The sequence below is a fragment of the Sus scrofa genome, chromosome 1 (assembly GCF_054392235.1).
Source record: "Sus scrofa isolate SSC_HxYL_T2T_F1_AM1 chromosome 1, Sscrofa_HxYL_maternal_Yorkshire_Landrace_v2.0, whole genome shotgun sequence".
NCBI lineage: Eukaryota > Metazoa > Chordata > Mammalia > Artiodactyla > Suidae > Sus > Sus scrofa.
This window is the reverse complement of record NC_139383.1, coordinates 8,437,339-8,456,622: the sequence shown is the minus strand read 5'-3', so window position 1 is coordinate 8,456,622 and position 19,284 is coordinate 8,437,339. Positions and strand designations below refer to the sequence as shown.

General features: G+C 45.6%; 1 protein-coding gene and 1 long non-coding RNA gene across 3 annotated transcripts in view; one reads left to right on the top strand and one right to left on the bottom strand.

Moving 5' to 3' along the window:
• The window catches only part of EZR (ezrin), a 49,423-nt gene that overhangs the window by 23,811 nt on the left and 6,328 nt on the right, over positions 1-19,284 (bottom strand). The window lies entirely within an intron of this gene.
• On the top strand, positions 7,751-18,169 carry LOC146405910 (uncharacterized). The gene is made up of 2 exons (XR_014843999.1): positions 7,751-13,636; positions 14,780-18,169. It is a non-coding gene; the product is annotated as an uncharacterized LOC146405910 (long non-coding RNA).

Genomic DNA, 19,284 nt, shown 5'->3' with positions numbered 1-19,284 from the left:
ACCGCGCAGGCACTGGAAACGGTTAAGTGCGAAGAGAGCAGAAACATGGCAAATTGCTTCAAGAGAAGCAAAATGCTAACACACCCATCACGGCAAACATGTGAGATCTTTCTAGACAACAGATGGATGTAGAATGCAAAAATGGAAGCATTTTAAAGGATAGTGAGATCACAAGGCGGAAACGATGGGAGAGCCTTAAAAATGTCTCTAACGTCACCATACCATTGCTGCTTTAAGAAAAAAAAAAAAAAAACACAACTTATTTCAAGGTAATTTTCAAATTTATCACAAGAAAACCCAGAATTTACTAGCATATGAAAAATAACCTAGCTACTTTACGTCATTGTCCCAAAGGAAAACAGCAGCAACCACAATGCTCAATACGAAGAAATGCTTGCTTCTCACAATTTTTCAAGGGAAATACTGGAACAGCTGGATAGAGATTCTGAATTCTTCCTCAAGATGTGCATGGAATGAGGACATAGATTACCTGCATTATTCAGCTTCCTGGTGTAAGAACTAACATGTGGTAAATTCTAAACCTGTGTCAGGCCCTGGCTGAACAAAAATTCATCTTTTATGAATCATTTTTTCCTAACACTCAAAAACTGGGATGATCAGTAAATACTTTTCCACACATCCAGCATGTCTTAAAGGTTGTCACTCAGAGAAGTGAGGCAGCATTTTTCAGATTTTAAAAAACTCCCCCCTTCATCTCAAGCTTATAAATTAAAAAACTGAGGCTGAGAAGCAAAACTAGGCACATTTTAGACTCTTCAAAAATGCAAAGACCTAAGTGTCTTCATTTTCCTGCCAGCAATAATTTAGAGAATCCACAAAATGGCTGCCACGAAAGATACAACACAGCACGTCTCTCTCCAAGGGCACGCACAACAGAGGTGCCAAAAGCAGCCCCCCGAGTCAAATGCAGTCAAATTACACTCACAAGCCCACAACGAGTATCACACTCAACGCTAAGGTACAGGGTTGGGGCTGACAGATGTTGGGCCTTAGATACGCTTTTCTTTCTCTATCACGGGATCACCCAACGATCTGTACTGAATGCCACCACCCCGGTTAATACAGAAGAGCAGAGGTTCATGCACAGGAGATTTCGCACTAACTCCTAAGTCTCAATCGACGCTAAAGTTGAGGACCAAGAAAAAAATGCCACCACCTGAAACCAAAGCTAATAATTGACATAAGAAAGTCATCAACACACCATTTTTAACCATTTTGCAAACTCATTAACAGGAATTTAGAAAAAAACGACTAAGATTCTGAATCAGGTTCCTATTTGACTCAAAGTTCACACAACGCTTTGAAAAAGGAAATAACCAGTAAGGTAATACTTTTACTGAGGTTGGATGTAACAAGCCAGCAGTACGTAGAAAGTGAACTTCTTAAAACGAAGCGTAGTGATAATAAACTGCACCTCCCATCACAGGGGCTTAATCTGAGCCAAGTTCCACTTGGTCTGCTCCCTCACGGCCTCGTCCCCGGGCTCCAGCATCCACGGATCAGGCGGTCTGGTGCATGTATGACCTTGAACGAAGCCTGCAAGCCCAGGAATCAGGGTAAGTTCTGCCAGTGCTGTGGCCCCAGCAAGACTGGAACCAGCACCAGGAGGCAGGTGGGCTACAGCACCAGCCCTGGCGGGAAGGCGGTGCCCAGTTCTGACTTAGGGAGGCACGAAAACCTTCATTTTCAGACACTCCCTGAAATTACAAAAATCAAGGTACTGTGAATCAATATACGTGAGTTTCACACAGTGCCTGCTCGCTGGTCTGGAGACCAAGGTCGAGGCGGGGGAAGCCGTGCCATCGCAGCAATGAGTGAACAACTTGTTAATGGTCCTCGGCCAGGCTGCCCTGCAGGAGGGGGCGTGCTTGTCACTTGCCAAGTTGTCACCCTGCTGGTGTTTGTCACCAGGGGCGCTACTGCTGTTCTGGGCAGCAAGAGGATTCATTCTGGCAAGACTAGCTCAGTGCTGCAGAATGTTTAGCATCCCTGAGTCCACCACTCAGCAAAGGTGTCCCCAGTCATCTAAAAGGACTGGCCCCCCAACACCCCCCCCCACATACAAATATCCCCTCCGGGGGAAGGAGAGACTCCCGCCCCGACTAAGGACCACAGCACGACACTGCCTTAATCAGCACCATGGTTAGAAAGACTATTAAGATTCTTTTAAACATTATGTCACAAATGTACTACAATGAGGCATAAACTTCCACAAGTTTGAAAATGAAACATTTCCTCAGATGACAGGACCATGTACCTTTATGTTTTGCTTCACTCACCGAGGGGCTCTAAAAGAAATCGGGTTTGGGCACATTAAAGACTTATGTCTAAATCCCAACTCTTTTTATTTTCCTGTTAGGTTTCCTTGGTCATCAACTGTTTTTTAGTGAACTTCATGTGAACGTGGATGAAAGCTAGCACTTGTGTCTGCAACGGTGCCACAAAAATCCAGTGCGATTCTATGGTTATGCACAGCAAACGTGAGAATGGTCCCATGAAAAGCCGCCTCGGAGGTCCAGGGCTTAAACATATGACCACACACCCAAACCACGTGCAAAGGCTGGAGAAAAGTGCATGGTTTTCAATCTTTACTGATCACACTTTTATCAAAGGCAGTACCTGCTGATGACTGCAAGATCGCAGAGTAGTGTGTGGCGTAGGTATGCACCCAGAATGCAGTCAGTCATTTAAAATCTACCCCAAAGGGGCAGTGATCATGCCAGGCTGGTCAAAATACTAAAACCCAGAGCCCTCACTGTGGCTCAGCAGTTAAGGACCTGATGTTATCTCTGTGAGAATGCAGGTTCGATCACTGGTTTCACTCTGTGGGTTAAGGATCCCACAACCTGTGGCGTTTGCATAGGTCACAGACGCGGCTTGGATTTTGATGCCTGGCCTGGGAACTTGCATTTACATCTGTAAAAAGAAAAAAGGGGGGGGGACAACACTCCTTTCTAACATTCTGTTTGTTGGAGGGGGCGGTGATACAAGTTTCACTCTGCTCACACAGCCCCCCACCCTTACATACACGTGAAGAATCATGTGGTTGGTATAGATGCTAATTTAATCATTTATGTCTCCTTTCCAGAGGCTCCTCTATTTGAGGTCATGGCAGGAAGCTGTAGTCAGAGCTCTAAAATGTTAGCACCGGTGTTTCCTCATGGCGCAGCAAAAACAAATCCGACTAGGAACCATGAGGTTGTCGGTTCAATCCCTGGCCTTGCTCAGTAGGTTAAGGATCCGGTGTTGCCGTGAGCTGTGGTGTAGGTCACAGACGTGGCTCAGATCTGGTGTGGCTGTGGTGTAGGCCAGCAGCTACAGCTCCAATTAGACCCCTAACCTGGGAACCTCCACATGCCATGGGTGCGGCCCTAAAAAGACAAAAAAAAAAAGAAGACATAGAATGTTAGCACCTAAAAGAAACCAGACAGAAGCACACTCCACTCTGCCACGGGAATTCATCAGCAAGTACAGACGCGGAAGTTAGGTCAGCACCCTACCGGTGAACGACAACGAGGTTTTTCCACAGCTACTCTACCAGGTCAAAACTTTAGAATAAGTTAATGTATCTTGGACACAAAACTTGGTATTGAAGATGCTGGAACCCCTTGAGAAAAATGAGGTTCTACTGGATATTTGTGTATTTTTCACACCGACCACATTTGGCAGAAAAATCTTTTTTCGACTCTGACAGTAGCCTAGTTTTTGTTTCAGTAAGAGAGGTAAGTTTCTCATCTATTACTAGAATATGCAAGTATATGCAAAGACAAATGCCTAAAAACAAAAACAGCAATGAATTTCATTTTATTTCTAAAACAAGAACTAATGAAAATGGCCAGTAGACCTTCTTAAACTTAAGGAAAACACCATATGCACGTGTTCTTTCTCATGAATAAACGCCTGGGGTTTCACAGATCTCTGCTCCAGTCCAGCTGACCACACAGTGCGTGTATTATTTAGCATCAGGATTCAACCAGTAAACCTGCCTTGCTTAGCTAAGGACTCTTAAAAATTCTATTTGCTCTTCTTCTTATGGGTTAGCTCAGCTCAAAACCACCACACTACATGTGGAAGAACCACAGCAGCTCCATTTTCTACCGTTCCCAGCCCGCCCCAACTGGTGGGCACGGTGCACGCCTTCTGGGCGCAGGCCCTCTGAGAGCATCAGCGCCTCCTGGGGGAGCCGGGGGCGCTGTCCCTTAGGACTTAAATAGGCGACTCAGACGCCATACACCACAGCCACTCCCAATTGGGACTAACCACCAGAGCCCCAGAGCAGCTTTCAAACACCTGAGTTTCTGGGCCCTCAGCCCAAGAGCAGTATTTTTTAAAGCCACTCAAGTGACTTTGAGATTTGGCCAAGTTCACGGATCCCTGGAGCAGGGGGCCTCCCCTGGGAGCCGAGGCCTGGAGCAGTGACCCACGGAGGACTTCCTTCCCCTGGGGGCAGAGGACCCCTGCTCTGCAAAGAGAGGGTGCGGGCCGGCTGACCCGCGGTCCTTTCCAGCTCTGAAATGCTCGGGCTGAAGTCCAAGGTCCGAGGTGAGATGCCAGCCGCACTCAGCGCTCAGCTGTGCGCACAGGGGGGAAAGCTCCTCCTTAGGGTACGAGGCGTCCACGAGCAGACGGAAGGGGGTGATTCGGGAGAAAATAATGACGTGACCCTATGAGGAGCCCGCAGGGCGACTGTTTTCATGGTCAAAGGAAGAGCTCACGCCCGTTTCAGTCTCCAAGGAGGGGGCTGTACCTCTCCGGTCAGACACACAACAGTTCCGGTTCTGCAGCGCCAACGCAACTGACATCGCATTTTCCAATAAAAAAGAGTAAAAACTGTTAAGCCCCCATCTGTTTTTTAAAAATATAAACTCACCCTATTAGGATGAAATAAATCCCTGTCCCGGGCTCACCCCTCAAGCAGCTGGGCAATCACAGAGGCGCCCCAGGGCCCCGACCTCCTCACTGACCATGGCAGCGCCCCCTCCCCAAGTCTGAAGGAGGACAAACTTCCCTGCTCGCTGGTAAAATGGAAATGACCTTATCTGTGAGGGATCTTGAGCCCCAACATTCTGTAACTTAATTATCAGAGTGGCTTTTCGACATCGTCCAAATCAGTGGCCAAGTAGTTTCTGCAAAATTATCTGAATTTAAAAAGAGAGACCAAGCGGTGATGGGGCGGGGAGGAGAGCAGTGTGCTGAGGTCACGTAGGTTAAGGCTCTGTTTCTTTTCTTTCTTTAACTGAAAGGCTCTGAGAGCCTCTGCTGTGTTCAATCAAACTGCCCCGTCCAGGCTGGTGCCTAAATCTAGGTTTCCCAGATTGTTCTGCCTGCAGAGATTTTTTTCCCATGGACGATCCCAAAGGACCAGTACTTTTCAGAATACTTTGGAAAACAAGTCTTTTAAGGCTCCTCAGTTTAACTCTCTCAAAACGGCATCTAAATGCCTGCCAAGAGTCTGAGAGAGGCAGGAAAGACCCCGGCTGACAAGACTGCATTTCACTTCTAACCCGCGCGAGACGGCAGAGTTCTGGCTGTCAGATGACCTCCCCCATTACCTTCCTCGTTTTGGTAAATACATCCAGTTATGCATTTTTTTCCTTTGAGAAATGTCTACTTCCTCCTGAAATACTTCACACTTGGCTTAAGATACCCTCTCCAATCACGCATTTAACAGAATAAATTCAACCACTTTAAAGACCAAGACAGGAGGAAGAGTTCAAGACCAGTCCTTCCACAAACTCACAGACAAGCAACCATTTATGTCATCAGAGACCAACCAGGTTTAATTTTAGCAGCAGGGGAAATAAAAGGTTTGCAGTGATTTTCCTATGTACTCAAGAATCAGTAAAACCATTTAGAGCAGAAAGGGAAATTCAAATAGTAACATTTGAATGTTTGAATTTCAGGCAGTGGATTCAGTGATAACAGATTAATCCCTGTATTATCACACCTGCATTTACTCAAAAATTAGTCTGAGTAGAATTATCTAAGCACCACCAAGATTACATTGAGAGCCTGACCTTTCATAATCACTGAAAATGTCAGTGGTGTTTCTGACATTCCAGCCCTCTTCCCAAGGTGCCACTTCAGCAATTTCTACAGCTTTCAAATATTTGGATAAGACCTTTCAAACACTTAGAAAGGCTCAGACAGGAAGTAGTACAGTAACTTTCTCCGCAAATGGGGGAGGAAAAGCAGGAGAGTGTGACGAGGAAAAATTCTCACAGCTGAAACAAATTATAAAAGCTTTCTCAGATGCTATTTTGATTCACTTGACCGAATAACTGCTGCGACAATATTGTATTTGGACTTTCATCACTGAGTCCTTACTCTTTACAACAGCTTTGTTGAAATGCAACTTATATACCATAAAATTCACCCATTTAAAACGTGCAATTCAGTGGTTCTTGGCAACTTTACAGAGTTATGCAACCAATCCCACTGCCTAATTTTAGGACATTCCATCACCCCAAACAGAACTGCCATGCCCATTAGCAGTCATCCCATTACTGCTTCCTTGGCCCTGGGGACCAAGAGTCTGCTGTCTGTCTCCGGAGATTTCCCTGCTCTGGACACTTCATGTAAACAGAATCATAGAACACATGGTCTTTGGCAACTTGCTTCTGGTCACTTAGCATGTTTTCAATACTTATCCAGGCTGTAGTGTGTATCAGCACCCCACTGCTTTTTGACTGCCAGGTAATATTCCACTGTGGATAGTTCATGTTTGTCAATCCCTTCATCGCTGGCAAGCATTTGGGTTGAAGGTCTCATTATCTGCCGTGTTGCTTTAGTGATTGTAAATACGAAACAGCTGGGAAACAAGTCTTTGCACTAGACTATGGTCAATTTGGTATTCAAACTGATAAGAAGAAAATTTAGGGACAAAGATGAAAATTAATTTAAAAAAAACCCCTAAAATTCAAGTTTATGGTTCCATTTCAGTTGTAAATGAAAATTTTCTGTGTTCTCAGGAAGAAGGTACCAGATGCCAAAGAAACTGCTGAGAGCCCAGTAGAAAACACGGACTCCCCCACCCCATACTCAGTGGCTCCCCAAGGCGCGGGCAGCTTCAGCCACGAGATGCTGAGGAATTCTGGTCGACCCCTTCGCTTCCCAAAGGAGGAGCCAGCCGGGGGGTGGGGGTGGGGGTGGGGGGGCACCAGGGACTCTAGTTCCCAGTCCTCCAAAGGAAGAGTCAGGTACTCTCCCTAAATTTATTTTGAGCAGCAACTGAGCCATCGGTTTTGCGCCGACTCCAATGGTGCGGGGCGCTGGGTCCCAGCAGTGTTAGCCGGATGCTTCTACCTCGTGCTCTGCATCCTTGGAGGGAGAGACCCCTCCAGAGCCCTGTCCACAGCTGCACAAGGAAACAGTGACACCAGACCCGCTTTGTGAAGCCTGCTGTCCCTCGGCAGCCGTGCAGGGAGCACGTACACTCTTCTCCCCAGGCCGTTGGTGTTCCTCCGACTTGAACACGCTCGGGAATCACCTGGAAAACCTGCCGAAACCTTTCCAGCCCCGGAGGCTCTGAGGGGCCCATCCATCCACAGCCCACAAGTGAGGCCACACCCAGGCCCCCAATCTCAGGGGCAACACACACACAGCCACGACTCCTCCCGACAAGACGAATGCATTTACGTGACAGTAAAGTTTACTAGGCTTCCTGTCAATACCGGAGTACAGTCACAGCACAGCCACAGACCCAGACTCGCAGACATGGGGGGGGTGCTTTTTTTTTTTTTTTGGTCTTTTTAGGGCAGCATCCGTGGCACATGGAGGTTCACAGGCTAGGGGTCGAGTCAGAGCTGCAGCTGCCAGCCTACACCACAGCTCACAGCAATGCTAGATCCTTAATCAACTGAGTGAGGCCAGGGATCGAACCCACAACCTCAGGGTCCTAGTCAGATTCGTTTCCACCGCGCCACCAGGGGCACGCCAACATGGGTTTTTCTGAATGAAACTATCTCAACACAGAGGCCCTATCTTGGTACTCTCTTTGGAGACTCATCTCCTTACCTTTGAGATAAAATCAGTCTCTGTGAACAATACTCCAACTCAATAAATCACAGCATTAGCCGGGACACACAGCGGTCATTTATAAACGCTGGCTAAGGAATAACCACCCTCTGTAAAACATCATCAACTCAGCAAACCTTAATCGGCATAGGGTAGAAATGCAGACCTGTGAATTCAGCCACTTTAGAAGGCAAAGTTGGAAAGCCCCAAAGGCGAGTGGAATTTTTGTTTTTTAGCTCTTCTCCCTCCATATCACTAACCCCTTTTAGGCTGTCACAATAACGGCTAATATATTAAAAGTAGCTTTGTTTCCATCTATAATATAAAGTGAATGTTTGTCTTAAATATATAATGCTGCTCCCAGGAACACTGTTTATAGAAACAAAATTCTGTGAAAGTAGTTGCCATTAAAAATCCAGCGACGGTGGAGTTCCCGTCGTGGCACAGTGGTTAACGAATCCGACTAGGAACCGCGAGGCTGCAGGTTCGATCCCTGGCCTTGCTCAGGGGGTTAAGGATCTGGCGTTGCCGTGAGCTGTGGTGTAGGTCGCAGGTGTGGCTCAGATCTCACGTTGCTGTGGCTCTGGCGTAGGCCGGCAGCTACAGCTCCGATTAGACCCCTAGCCTGGGAAGCTCCATATGCCGTAGGAGCAGCTCAAGAAAAGACCAAAAAAAAAAAAAAAAAAAAAAAAAAAAAATCCAGCGATGGTATTTTGCATTGCTGTAGTCTCTAACGAGCTGAGAGTGAGAAGCGTGCAGCTGAGAAACCTCCTGGTTGTACACACCATTCTTTTAAGGATAGAGGTCAAAATAAAAAACGTGTGAAAATATTAAAAGTTATTGTACAACGACACATAAAAGAGAACTGTGGTTCTTATACCACAATGTTTCATTAAATGGAGTCAGGTCCGTATTAATCTGATACTCTCTCTACTGGCAAAGCCCAGCTCCGCCATCAGTCAAGAGGGAAAAAGCAGTGGTCTCTTTCTAAAATACTGTCATCACCAGCAGAAGCCACCTGTCCACATACGCCCGCAAGGCAAGCTGGACAAAGCGAGGCATTCCAGAGCTACACGTGTAAGCCTGAGCTAGCTCTTAACACCAGGCTTCTTGAGGTTTACTGAGCTTTAAAGAAGGTGTGAATAGCAGTATGAAGACATCTTACTACTAAAATAACCCTATGGCAAATGTGACCACCCGTGGATGTTATGTTAGTTTTATTAATCCTTTCTTTTAAGCTCCTCTGGATCTAGGTTTAAATCACACCCAATCACATCACTACAACTGTCTTCTTTTTCAAGGTTAAAGAAACAGAATGAAGGTGAAAAAACTGGCTTGGTTGCTAGGCTTAGGAAACGTTTTCAGATGCCAAAGAAAATGGGCCATCTAGCTCCACAAATCTTCTAAGTCTAAGGAATTAATGAGAACACAAGCTGCCAGGCAACTCTGTAAGAATCCCATGCACCATCGTTCTGTCCACAGCACAACAAAGCAACCAAAACAGATGAGGAGGACAGACACACGACTTTTTCAAATACCGCTGTCTTATAATCGTACAACATCAGGATAACATACCAGCCTTTTATTGCCTAGCAATAGGAATAATAAAACCATCAGCGTTAGGGCTGACAAGAGTCCACTCGTGACCACTCCTGCGGAGGCCAAAGTGCTGGCCCGCGGTTCTCGTTGTCCCTCCCTTCCTAGGAATCATGCCTGAGCGCTGTTCCTGGGACAAGTACAGAAAGTCGCCCGAGAAGGAAGGGCGAGGCCTGTGTTAGCTGCTCCCCAGCCTCGAGTGTCCACACACACCAGGATGGCCCCTTTCTCCAGCAGGAAGAAAAGTCAAGCTCTGCTTTGTGCAGATTGATGCTGACAGTTAATGGAAAGGACTCCAAATCCCCTGTAGGTAAAATCTATCAAGGAATCGAATTAACCTACCACAATCGAGTGGCTCAGGCTAGACCTTTATCCTCTGGGATTCAAACAATTCTGCCCCTTCTCCTACCCCTCCCCATGGAGGTGTAAAAAGGTAGCCGCTGATTAGTGCCCTTTGAGGTGGTAATTACTAATGAAAAATAGGTCTTACTACAGAGTTCAATGTCAAATGAGCCAACCCAACTCTATTATAAACCAAGTAACCATCTGCCAGAGTGTCTCCGTTCACGTCTCCAGGAGGCCAGGACACCCCCCCGAAGGGGGGGCACCTGTGAGAATTAACAAGGCTTTTCTTTCAAAGGAAGTCTTGGTGACTCCACTTTGTTCCCGCTTCCTCCGAGACACCCTCCTCCACCCGCCCCCTCTTCTCCCAGTAACAATTTGTTTCACATGAGCCAACAGAGAAGAAGGTGTGCCCGAACTTGACCCCTGGGAAGGGGACAGGGACACCACCTGCCTCGGGGATAAACAGAGAGGGGTCTTCCCTCTTGCGCCCACGCCCTTCTGCAGAAGTAGAGCCTCCCTCGTTCCTGTGTCTCACTCTCCAACACTGACCATCGAGCCAGAGTCGTTTTAATTCTCCAACACACCTACCTCATTGTACAGAGACCTCAGTATCACTTCAAGGAGCACTGAGGGTACCTCGTACAGTCAGTCATGAAAATCGACACTACACGCTGCAGCTCCTCTTCCAAACTGCTCTCCTCCACCTCCCTCAGGCTAAGCTTACGATGCAAAAACCAAATTCTTAGCATGCCATGGACGGTAACAGGGCAGAGTGAAACATGAAAGCTGGGTCTTGGAACTTCCCAGTAACTTTTATGTTTCAGATATCCATAATTTATTTTCCCCACACTCAAAGCATGTGCAAGTTCCCGGGCTAGAGATCGAACCCATGCCACAGTAGTGACAACGCCGAATCATTAACTACCAGGCCACCAGGGAACTACGTTATATTTTAATGTTATATAAATGCAAATGTTCTAAGTAGAACAACTAAACTAGGATGACGGAAGGGTAACTGTTTCATGGGAACCAAATGAGGGCTGCTTGGTAAAAAAGAGGAAAGGTATCCAAGTCTGACTGCTGTCTTTTAAAGGCTGAGAAACTGAGGCCTAGAAAGTTTATGCAATTTTCCTATCTACCAAAAATATTTTTATTTGGATGTTATTCCTAAAGTTGTAACTTTCAACATCAATGATTTTAAACTTCTGAATTGAAAAAAATGTCTATTACCAAATTCCACAGTGAAAACGATGTCAAGTATACACATACAGAAGAAGGACGAGCCCAGACCCACCGATACCCATCCCATCATTTCAGAAACATGAAATGAAATCCCAAGTCTTTCTAAGTCGCTCCTTCTGCCTCTGAGGCCCGCCACTTCCTGCCCCGAGACCCACTTCCTGTCAGCCCAGCTGCTTAACAAGGCGAGAGGCGGACACACCAGTCCAGTCTGAGCTCATTGTAAATCGTGACCTCAGAGCTGGAAGGGAACTTTCTGAACAGTGCCATTAAAATGAGAGTCCATTTCCTCCTCCACTTTAAACCAGGGTGAAAGGGGTCTGTGTGGGGAGGGGGGCTCCCCCCGCCGCTGAGCAGCTAAGGCACTGCTTCGGGAAACAGAGGCACCTGCCAAACCAAAAGATAGCCACTCTTACCGAGTTCCAAGTCTGTGCTGCAGGCGACACTGGTGGGAATTTCCTTGTCTGCTAATGGCAGGTAATAATAATACTCCTGGTACCTACCGACTGTGGAGTTTTCAGATCCTTTTTCGGGAGTGTAACTAGGAGCTGACTTCTACACTGGGAATGACAGATGCCCTGCGTGAGAACTTCCACGAGCACACTGGGACACCACTCCCCACAGGAGGGGTAAACACATCATCTGAGAATGCTACGTTCTGCAAAAGAAACTGTTCCTTGCCAGAAACCCCATCAATAACCCTCTCTCCTCTCCTCACCCCAAGGCAGGCAAAATAATTCATTCACGGTCACTTTAAGTTTGTCAAGTCTTGATTCTGTAACATGTCATCTCAGTTTTATGAGATGTGGCACATACACTTTAGCACCAATTTAGCTGATTGGGCAGTGAGGTTAATTATATCCACAAACTTAGGATCCCATAAAAGACCAGTGAGTGACAGGGCCAAGACGGCCATCACATATGCTACACTGGTTCTTAACTCCAGGCTCATGAAACATACAAAATGAAGAGCCTATAGACTAAACGTCGTTACCACCTGGAATGCACTATTTTTCTTTGTAAATTTACAAGTCTGTGAAGAGTTTTCTAATCGGGTGGGAGAAAAGCCTAGATGAAAGAATGAAAACGTGAAAACAACACAATTCCTTTGCTGACCTGTTGTTTTAGGGAAGGATGTATAAAATAAGCCATACTTAAATCTCATGCCACTTCTGAAATAAATCTTTGCCCCTAGTTAATATCCCATGTGCTGTAATATTGCTAAACTGACACCTACACTGGGAGTGTGTTAAAGAACTTTTCTCCTATAGAGGAGCTTAGATAAAATGTATTTGAACTTGGCCAAGAAGTCTTTATTTTGCCTGTATCAAAAATAAGAGTAAAGACCCCAAGAGTTTTCATTTTTTTAAATTCCAGACTAATCAGCCAGCTAATAAAAGCTGCATGAATAAGCAGCTTCATGCTTTTGGGGTTCCCATCATGGTGCAGTGGAAACGAATCCGACTAGGAACCATGAAGTTGCGGGTTCGATCCCCGGCCTCACTTGGTGGGTTAAGGATCCAGCGTTGCCATGAGCTGTGCTGTAGGTCGCAGATGCAGCTTGGATCTGGCGTTGCTGCGGCTCTGGTGCAAGCTGGCAGCTGTAGCTCCAATCAGACCCCTAGCCTGGGAACCTCCATATGCTACCGGTGAGGCCCTAAAAGGACAGAAGACCCCCCCGCCAAAAGGAACTCATGCTTTTAAACTACCCCGTGTTTCCGAAATTATACAAAGGTTAAAAAAAAAAAAAAAAGACTTCTTCAATTTATACTTTGTCACAAGTATGACACGAGAAGTGAGATTATAATTATGTACACAACTCCTTGATTGGGCGTTAAGAAGACCCAGCCTGCACTGGGCAATCCTCCCACCCTCACAGTCCCGCCCAGGCACCCCTATCTCCTAAACCAGCTGCAAAAAGTCGCACTAAGTAGCGCCCCCACTCTGGTGTGCGCACCTCCAATGCTCAGCTCTGACAAGGCCGCTACTGAGATGATGACCTGTTTCTAGTGAGGCACCCCTCCCCCACTAAAAAAGGGAAAATCGTGGGAATACAGTCACAGTGGAACTGGCTGGGAACAAACAGTTCTGTGCGTTCCCAAGTCGACTGCAACTTGCCTAGCGATCTCCTTCAATATAAGGTGTGCGGCGGGTGGGCGGCCCAAGTGGAATGAAGTCAGCCGCTCCTGTGATCAGAGCAGCAAAGGTCTAAGAAATAGCATGTGCTTCTACTCCAGGGACCCATGAGAACTGCTCCCTGGGCAGGAGTCCCCAGATCCCAGGGGAAGGGTTCTCTCTAGTGATTCAAGGATTTGATCTGAAAAAGTGACAGCACCTACCCCTTTCACCCCCATAATGTGTTTTGTTTTGTTTTGTTGTCTTTTTGCGATTTCTTGGGCTGCTCTCGAGGAATATGGAGGTTCCCAGGCTAGGGGTCTGATCGGAGCTGTAGCCACCAGTCTATACCACAGCCAGAGCAACTCGGGATCCGAGCCGCGTCTGCAACCCACACCACAGCTCACGGCAATGCTGGATCCTTAACCCACTGAGCAAGGCCAAGGATCAAACCTGCAACCTCATGGTTCCTAGTCAGATTCGTTAACCACTGTGCCACGACAGGAACTCCATAATGTGCTTTTTTAAAACCACCTTTTTGTCTTAGAAAACCTGAAACACTCACCGGAGAGAGAGGAGAGCAAGGAGACCTATGCACTCATCCAGCTCCCACACACCAGCCTCTGGCCTTCCTGACTAATCTATGCTTTCCATAGTTGGAACAATTTCTTTGCTGGCACATCTTAAGACCATGATACATTGTTTCACTCGTACAACTTTCACTATGTAGCCCCAATGGACTTTAATCTATTTTAAGCATATATACAACATACATACACACATAAAAAACCACCATGCCACCATCATACCCAGCATCATTAGAAACTCTTAGTATTTAGTCAATATTCAATTGTTGCCATTGCCTCAGAGGTTATCTTTTTACAGTTGATTGGATCAAATCATATAACGTCCTTTGCAGATTTATCTTCACATTGTATTTCCAAGCTGCTCTGTTTGGCCAGTTTCTTAATAAACATGAAATTTTCTCCACTCTATCTCATTTAAGTCCCACTTAAATGTGTCACCCGAACAGCAGTGTATATCATGGAAGCAGAAGGCAGACACATGAACACCCAAAAAGCAACACTCGTAATTATTTAATCAAGGCAATGAAACATCTTAACAAGATGCTAGGAGTTCCCGTTGTGGCGCAGTGGTTAACAAATCCGACTAGGAACCATGAGGTTGCGGGTTCAATCCCTGGCCTTGCTCAGTGGGTTAAAGGATCCGGCGTTGCCGTGAGCTGTGGTGTAGGTTGCAGACGTGGCTCGGATCCCGAGTTGCTCTGGCTGTGGTATAGACCAGTGGCTATGGCTCCGATTTGACCCCTAGCCTGGGAACCTCCATATGCCGCGGGAGCGGCCCTAGAAAAGGCTAAAAGACCAAAAAAAAAAAAAAAAAAAAAAAGAATACTATGCTAATACACATACTATACTTTCATAAACAGAGGTGGTTCCAATTTTAAAGTTATGTTCTAAGCTTTTACCAAGTGACCCATGACTCAATTTCCTCTTTAAAAGTGCAAGGAACAAGACTGTATATCCTTCTAAGACCTAATGTACAAAAAATCTACAGATGCAATAATGATGCAATAGGCAAATTATTATTCCAAAAAGCATACATTTCAATGAGCCACTCGCTTGAGAAATGATGGAGGAATCCAGGGCGGGTATGGCAAATGCCAACACACTCATCACCAAACCCATGCGAAAATAGGTCCGGGGGAAATATTACCTTGGCTCACTGTCCAAATCAAGAGTGACCTACCAAAACCCAAACAAAAACCCTCACTCTCTGCCCATTCCTATATCACCCTGCCCAACGGTTTTAACTCCTTCTATAACAGAGAGACAGTGAAAAGAATGAAACTACCTGCACCTCGTGGCAAAGCCAGGAGGACTGCCCTCGGCTCCCACCACCCTGCCATCAGCTTTGTCTCGTCCTTTTCAATCACCAGTGTTACCCCAGGACCTAAAACCTGGCACACAGCACGCACGCTGCTTGTCAAATGAAGACAAGGATTTTATGGAGGGATGCGCGGTGAAAAGGGAGGGCAGACCCACTGCATTATTAGGCTAAGTCAGAAGGAAAAGAAAAAGAGAGGAAACACCCATCAGGAGATACAAAAGCTTGTCATCAGATTAGAACGCAGTAGTTACAAGGGCAATGGGCCACATTTGCTCCGTCCTCTGTGGTGACAGAGAAGAGAGACAGTGCCAGGCACGGTGAGAGGCAGGTCCTGGGCTCTTGTTTCCCAGGAGGACGCAGGGCTCCGGAGGGTGAGCCACTGGCACGAGCAGATCACCCTCTAAGAGAAGAGGCAGGCCTGTCTACCTACTTGGTCATCCTCCTTCCTGCTACTTATCTGCCCAAAAAAACAAGACTTTAAAGTTTCTTCTAGGAGTTGCCATAGTGGCTTGGTGGTTAACAAACCTGACTAGCATCTATGAGGACTCGGGTTTGAGCCCTGGCCTTGCTGAATGGGTTAAGGATCCGGCGTTGCCTGTGAGCTGTGGTGTAGGTCACAGACACGGCTCAGATCTGGCTGTGGCCGTGGTGTAGGCTGGCAGCTACAGCTCCGATTAGACCCCTAGCCTGGGAACCTCCATGTGCTATGGGTGTGACCCTGAAAAGCAAAAAAAAGAAGCAAATAATGGTGCTTTCCCCTCAACGCAAACCACCTGGCTTCTCACTTTGTGGCCAGGAAAGATAAAAAGCAAAGAAACAAGTCCTAACATTGACGGGGTAGAGCAGGTTGGAGTACACGAAGCGGTAAGGGCTGGACAGAGGGAGGCTCTATGTTAGATGAAGCGTCTCCACCAGGGCTTGAACTACAAAGCCATCCACACTCCAACATTCATACACAGACAACAGTAGGTCAAAGTTAATTTTAAATTACCAGCTATTTTTTAAAAAGCAACTTATTGATATAATACTCCCTTCCCAACTCAAGTATCAGGTACCAAATGCTTTCTTTTAGCATATGCCAGAAATCTGGCACACAATGGCTTAGCAAATGTGACACAAGATGCTACCACTTTCTCTACAGAAACAAGACCCTCTGCAACAGCAGCTTTGTTTAAAACATCCTGGTTCTTGGTCACAGCATCCACAGTCCAGGCTTAGGCCTGTGATGCACTGGATACTAGCTAACAAAACAGATTCTTGGACTTGGAGAAAAAAAAATTTGAATAGGAGTTCCCAGTGCGGCACAGCAGAAAAAAATCCGACTAGGAACCGTGAGGTTACAGGTTTGATCCCTGGCCTCGCTCAGTGGCTTAAGGTTCCAGCATTGCTGTGAGCTGTGGTAGGTCGCAGACGTGGCTCAGATCTGGCGTTGTGGTAGCTGTAGCTCTGATTCGACCCCTAGCCTGGGAACTTCCATGTGTCACAGGTGTGGCCCTAAAAGGCAAAAAATAAAAAATTTTTTAAAATTTTAAAAAAGAACCAATGCTGTGGATCCGCTTCCAAATGTTATTAGTTTATTCATTAAATATATACAAGGTTATAACAAAGGTTTAACAATAATTACTTTTATCCTAAAGCAGGGGTTGGCACATTGTTTCAGTAAAGGGACAGGCAGTAAATATTTTCGGCTTTGTGGGCCATAGGTGGCATCTGCTGCTTATTGCTGGACTTGTTTTTGTTTTTTGTTTTTGGAAAAACCCTATGGCAAAAATCAGTCCGAGCTGGTAGCCCATACAAAAACAGGCCACAGCCAGATGTGGCCTTTCCCTACTCTGTCCTGAAATAAAGACATTTATTTATAAGATCTGATATGACAACTTTTTTGGTATAGACAGTTTTAAACAGATCTTCTCTCAGGCAAAAATAGAAAATTAGGTTGTGGAAAGTAACTTCAACTGAACAGAAAGGAAAGCAAAGACTGATGTGGCTGATGGCAGTTTCTTCCTTTTTCTTCTTCTTCCTTTATCAATAAAAGGTCAGAAATTTTTCATTTTGCTTTTAAAGTTTGTTTCTCAAAGATTAAAAAGATAATTATTATGTTAATGCATTTCTCCATTTCCTTTGGAACAGGACTGCCATTTACTTATAGGTATTAAAAAGGGTCTGGAGAATGAATGCGAATCATAATGCATGGAAAACAGAAGGGACCACCACTGCTGCCGCCTGCCGCCTGCCTCTGGGCACTGGCAAGCTCCTGTGCATCCCTCAACACCCACCTGAAGCATCTCACAGGCTGGAAAGCCTTCCCTGGCTCTCCGGGGCACCCGAGCTTCTGTTATCTCTGTTACCACATTTACGGCACTGCAATTGTTTGTTTACATATCTGACTTCCCTACTAGACTGAGAATCCCTTCCAGACAAAAACCTTTCTTTCTTACTTTTATAGTTCTGGCATCTAGCACACAGGAATATAAAAAGACTTCAATAAATAAGGAAGGAACCCACAGGTGACCTACAGGGAATTCTGACAATTAGAATACACAGCGGATGAAAAGGAGATAAAGTTAGACCATTCGCTTTTATTAAATCACTGACACATTTCTCATTGCTGTTTCCCTTGGAAGATCTATTAATCTAAAACAAGAACTTTACCTTGTTTAAGCAACTCATAGCTACAGGTTAGTTTTAGCTACAGGTTATACTGAGAAGTTTGTAAAATGTTTCAAAGAAAGTAAAACACACAAGAAATAGAGCTTATAAAAAAATTATTTAAAAATGGAGCTCTCGTCGTGGCACAGCGGCAACAAATCCGACTAGGAACCATGAGGTTGCGGGTTCAATCTCTGGCCTCGCTCACTGGGTTAAGGATCTGGCGTTGCTGTGGCTGTGGTGCAGGCCGGTAGCTACAGCTCCGATTAGACCCCTAGCCTGGGAACCTCCATATGCCTCGGGAGCGGCCCTAGAAACGGCTAAATGGCAAAAAGGAAAAGAAATAAAGCTTACAGCATCTGAAGATAAACTGTTTGGATTTCATAGATATAAGTTTTGTTTCAGGTTATTTTATGTAACCTCCTTTTCATTTAAAAACTTTCTAAAACTTCCATTTTATAGATGACAAAACAGGTTCACAGAGCTAAATGGCTTGCTTTAATTATAAAACTATTCTTCTGGGAGTTCCCGTCGTGGCGCAGTGGTTAACGAGTCCGACTAGGAACCATGAGGTTGCGGGTTCAGTGGGTTAACGATCCGGCGTTGCCGTGAGCTGTGGTGTAGGTTGCAGATGCGGCTCGGATCCTGTGGATCCTGCGTTGCTGTGGCTCTGGCGTAGGCCGGTGGCTACAGCTCCGATTAGACCCCTAGCCTGGGAACCTCCATATGCCAAGGGAGCGGCCCAAAGAAATAGCAAAAAGACAAAAAAAAAAAAACAACAACAACAAAAAAACACTATTCTTCTAATGGCTCTTTGCATTTTTATTTGGAAAAATTATGTACAGTAATTATATAGCCAAGCATTTTATTTTAGTCATGTCTCTAGCATTATAGCACAATGAGTTTTCTTTCTTAAACAAACAAACAAACAAACACTATTTACAGAAGTCTGGAATAAGACCTTATTCTTTAAGCCATGAAAGTAACTACGTTAGAAGGACGATAATGCAATCCTCCAGTCTCTTCCACAGATTCCACATTTAATTAGCAGGGGCAGGCACACAGAGTTTAAATGAAAAACTACTTGAAATAGTTGGAGAATCCCAAGCATAGCTACTACTGAAAAGAAATAAAAGGGACAATTCAAAATGCATTCACGGATTTTGAAAAAAGACTAAATTTTGCTGCTTCAGATTAGAGCTGAAATGTCTAAATACTCTAAAAAAGAGGCATACTGAATCATTCCAAAAATCTCCAAACTGTCAGATTCACAAAGACTAAAAAAAAAAAAAAATTAAGGAGAGTTCCCTTTGTGGCTCAGTGGTTAACAAACCCAACTGGGAAACGTGAGGATGCAGGTTTGATCCCTGGCCTCACTCAGTGGGTTAAGGATCT